The 5,000-nt window shown below is 39.8% G+C and overlaps 1 protein-coding gene across 2 annotated transcripts in view; it reads left to right on the top strand.

Moving 5' to 3' along the window:
* The window catches only part of LOC138048827 (octopamine receptor beta-2R-like), a 22,576-nt gene extending 21,460 nt beyond the window's left edge, over positions 1 to 1,116 (top strand). For both annotated transcript variants that reach the window (XM_068894946.1, XM_068894947.1), the window contains one exon: positions 1 to 1,116. This exon is cut by the window's left edge and continues 1,532 nt beyond it. The gene's annotated coding sequence lies outside the window, so the exon portion shown is untranslated.
* The last annotated feature ends 3,884 nt before the right edge of the window (positions 1,117 to 5,000 follow it).

The raw sequence follows: 5,000 nt of genomic DNA, 5'->3' as shown, positions 1-5,000 counted from the left end.
TTATATGCAAAGCTACATGAATATTTGACAATATTTTTATGAGCACCCGTTGGATATGAGTTTGCTATAACTAATCTCAAATCAAGGAAGGGCAAATAGAAAAAAAATGTATTGTTAAATTTCATTGAACTTCAATCTTAAAACGAACGGCGAAAACAGTTTTCATACAAGGGCACATGGTATATGAAGTGATAACCGAGATTGAGTGAGCCAATCAAAAACGCTAGAAAAGATGTATCTGAGATTAACTTTATTATACAAAGGACCAATACAAACATTGAGAAATGCAACACCACTTACAATTAGATTAATAACGAGTTCGTCTTTTGATGTTTATTACTCGGGCCCGTAAGGGCACCGATAAAACATGTTAGATTTCAGTTTTTTCCGGTGCAGCAAAATGCACAATAGAAAACAAGTGGCGGTGTTTGATTGGGCAATGCACAAAAGAAAGCACGTGACGGTGTTTTGATTGGGCAATGCACAATAGAAGGCACGTGGCGCTGTTTACATTGGTTATTAAAAGCAAAGCACGTAGTCCAAAATCATGGAGAGCACTGTGATGCGTTGTTTGGATTACTGAAGATGGACGTTGCGTTGTCTTAATCGATTTCTTCTTGGGCCGCTCAAAACACATACAAAGAAAGGCATACGCTTTTCACGTTAGACCCTTGGGGCTTGTTGCCCCATATATTTCAGAAACTATACGCGATATTATTAATCAAAGTCTTAAGCTTGATACGGAATTATTTCGTGACCACTGGAAAAAGGCCAAAGTTTCTTCTGTGTACAAAGCGGATGCTAGAAACGCGCCTGACAACTATATAGACCAATATGAATATTGCCCGCCATCTCCAAGGTAATTGAGAGAATAGTGCATTCTCAAGTCCTTGAATTCTTCACTGAAAACAACTTGCTCTCTAAATTTCAATCTGGATTTCGAGGTATGCACTCAACCTCCACGGCTCTGCTGTTTGCCACAAATTTATGGCTTAGAAACATCGACGAAGGCATATTAACTGGTAATGATTTCATTGATCTCAAAAAGGCCTTTGATACTGTAGATCAAATTACTACGGTCTCAAGGGCAAATCCCTAAAGTGGTTTGAGTCATACCACAAACCCATAACAGGGGCACCCAACGACCAATTTGTTGTAAAATGTATTATTAACCCCAGTTAATGAAAATAAATGTTATTAAGGCATTTTCAGGTGTTTTTCAGTGTTGCTGGGAAAGCATTATCTGTTCCTTTTTCCCAGCAAGACACACAAGAAATTTCCCAGCCAGCTAGATAAAATTGTTTGGTTTCCCAGCCAGCTGATCAAATTTATTTCCCAGCCAGGAATTCCGCGCGCTTTCAAATCCCTCGATCCAAAACGACCGAACAAAAGCGACAAAACCGGGAGAAAACAGGTTTTTTTCCGCAAGCGCAATCACTCTGACCAGCCGTCGTATGTTTGTGACTATTCTCTGGGAGAGGGAAGGGGTTCTTTTTTTTTTTTTTTTTTTAGTCGTCCTCAGTCTTCAGAGTTTCTACAGCCAGCTCGGGTTGAAATGCTAGAAAAAGTCAGTAATTCCCAGGCAAAACCTCTATCAATAACAAAATTTCCCAGCCAGCTCATCGAAACACCTGTATTTTTGCCAGCCAGCAATATTCCTCTGGGGAACAGATAATGTGAGGAACAGATTCGGTGGGTGCCCCTGCCATAAGGGTTGAAACGTGTAACGCGCGTTCACAGCTTCCGAATATTCAGTGCGAACTGATTGGTTGAATGTTTCAGTGCTAAGTACCATATTTGGAAACCCCTCGCTGTTGTTGTTCCAAATATGGTACTTAGCAAATTGAATATTCGGAAGCTTGTTTCTCAGCACACAAGGGGCCGTTACACGTTTCAACCCTTATGAGTTTCTGGTCATACGTCATACCTCGCAAACAGGCGTCAACAGTGTTATGTTAATGGCGTTTTGTCTAATAAGGAATATATAACTTGTGGTGTCCCGCAGGGATCGATATTGGGTCCGTTATGTTTTTATTGTACGTTGATGACTTTCCCAATTGCCTACAGTTTTCTATTCCTGGTATGTTGGCGGATGACACCTATATAACTGTACCCGGTGTGAGTACCAGCAGTGACATTGAAGCATAACTAAAGTGTAACTAGAAGCCATAGAGAAATAGCTAGCAACTAATAGGCTTAGCTGCAACACTACAAAAACAAGTTATATTACAGTTGGATCTAGACGAAGCATCATTGACCCTTAGCATGTATGGTAAACCCATAGAAAGAAAAGTACCACAAAATTACTCGGTGTACATATCGATGAGTGTCTGTTATAATCGGATATCTCACATCCTAACAAATTTTCAAAATGGCTTACGTATGCTCTATAAAATTAGATCTCTTACAAGTGACTGAGGAACATTGAATTCTGTTTATCGATCACTTGTGCAGCCGTATTTCGACAGCTGTAACCTTGTGTGGGTAATTGCTCAAAAACGCTTGCAGACCAGCTACAAAAACTCCAAAATACAGCAGCGCGCATTATCACGAAAGCACACTATTCAATAAGATCATGCAATATATTAGAAGAATTGAATTGGCCTACACTGCATGATAGGCAGAAAGTGCAAATGAATATCATGATTTACAAAGTTTATCACGATGATGTACCTGAGCACTTAACTGAGATCTTTTGTTTGACCTCTGAGTTGCATTGCTGATGTTTTTCGTTCTCTTTGCAACGGTTAGTAAGCGAAAACTTGCATTTTAAGAGGTGAAATCCAATGTTTCGTCCCGCCGTAGTAAAAACATTTTCAACGAGATGCTTCTGTGAAGCATACACTGGGTTGCCTGTGGTACGTGCTACAGAAAATCAGAAGGCACTGAATTGTGTAGACTTGCCACAAGTCGACCTCACGATAATCCCAGGAGAAAATGTTTTGGCGAGTGAATCGTGATTTTTCGTACCCGAAGTGGATTTGCGAGAGACGAAGTCGCTTCGTTCCGCACGCATCTACATGAGACGAAGGACTTTCGAAAGTCTATGAATTGTGTGGTATTGAAATACAGCATTCCAGTCTCTGAAGAATAACAAATAAAAGAGAAGCGAGAAACATTGGCTTCTGGGCTGACATGTTGATAATTTTCAAGTTCCCTCACAACTTCTTTTTACCACAAGTGTGCCCTCTGAGCATCTGACAGGTTTCTAATGCTAAAGTTCACTGAAGTTAAGCCCTGCCGGGCGGGGTTAGTGTTTGGATGGGAGACCAAAACAATGTACCCCTCATAAAAAACAGAAACATCTGACCGAAAATACTATTAACGCTAACAAATGCGAACTCAGCAAGGTACAGATTCTGTTAGCTTGCTTTATGCAAAACAAATATTGATGAAAAAGCAAATAACTATTGATACACAGTTTTCAGAAAGAGCAGAAGGAAGTTTCCCGGACGGTCGATCGAGAATAAAATATTTACGGCATGAAAACAACATTAATTTTGAACCGTGAATATAGAATATAAAAAGTTACGATCAGCGACAAACATTTTAGGAGATTTTTGCTACGTTCAAGTAAATTGCAAAATCGAAAGTGACATGGCCGGAATTCAGCGGGCGCCGTGATTAAGTTACCGCGGCATGTTTGCTCGCGAAACAGTGAAGCATCTGTGTCAAATGATGGCAAGATACCGGGTTTTTGAAAGTTTCTTTTTCTGTGAAGTGTTATAAAGTTTGACAATGAAATGAGCGAAGTCAAAACAAAGATCACAATCGCCCAACTCTTGTTTATGCAAAGTCAAAATTTACTCTCCAAGACGCGTACGACGTTATTTATCACCAGGTAATTCCATCATTTTGGAAATAGCAGCTACTTTATTATTCATCTGCGTCACAAGTTTTCACTGATTTTGGGGCTCATTTTGTTGAAACTCAAGCACGCTTCCAACAGGCCTGTGAACCCTTCCTGCTTACAGAGCAATACTAAAAAACTTCTCCCATATCACATTTCAACCTTAAGTTCGAAAATTCAATACACAACATGATATTATAATTCACAAAGGCAGAAAATACCACAGAATCCTTTTCCAGCGAAAATTTTATTGAAACAAACAACATATTTGCTCTTAGAGGCGAAAACCTCTTCCTATTTCATTGCGTGCGTGAAGACAAGAAACTCAATTGTGTCAAATTACCATGTACTTCAGGTAAATACTGCTCACTTTGATTTCGTCTAGTCGGGAGATAGATTGTTGTCGAAGTCCAGTACTCGTCGCTTTTGAGATTCATGCCTAGTTTATCCAACTGACTTTCCATTATTGAGCTCCATAAGGGTATATTTTGTTTAAGGATCCACTAAAACGCCATTCGCGTTTCATGACTTTCGACGCCATTGCAGGCTAAGTTAATGATTCTACTGTGTCCACCAGAGAAATCTACGCAGTTCCACTACCTTCTCGATCCTAAGAAAATACGCAAAGAAGACTCTATGCACAAAGACACCACTTAGCAGGGGAATGACAGGCAAGACTTTTACCGACACGGAAAAAAATACTAAACTAGATGCTTCTGTGAAGCATACACTGGCTTGCCTGTGGTACGTGCTACAGAAAATCAGAAGGCACTGAATTGTGTGGTATTGAAATACAGCATTCCAGTCTCTGAAGAATAACAAATAAAAGAGAAGCGAGAAACATTGGCTTCTGGGCTGACATGTTGATAATTTTCAAGTTCCCTCACAACTTCTTTTCACCACAAGTGTGCCCTATGAGCATCCGAAAACTTTGTAATACTAAACTTCACTGAAGTCAAGCCCTGTTTCGCGGGGTTAGTGTTGGGATGGGAGACCAAAACAATAAACCCCTCATAAAAAACAGAAACATCTGACCGAAAATACTATTAACGCTAACAAATGCTGATGATGAAAAAGCAAATAAATATTGATACACAGTTTTCAGAAAGAGCAGAAGGAAGTTTCCCGGACGGTCGATCGAGAATAAAAT

Source organism: Montipora capricornis, chromosome 5 (genome assembly GCF_036669925.1).
Source record: "Montipora capricornis isolate CH-2021 chromosome 5, ASM3666992v2, whole genome shotgun sequence".
In the NCBI taxonomy this organism is placed as follows: domain Eukaryota; kingdom Metazoa; phylum Cnidaria; class Anthozoa; order Scleractinia; family Acroporidae; genus Montipora; species Montipora capricornis.
This window is presented reverse-complemented; position numbering and strand designations above follow the sequence as displayed.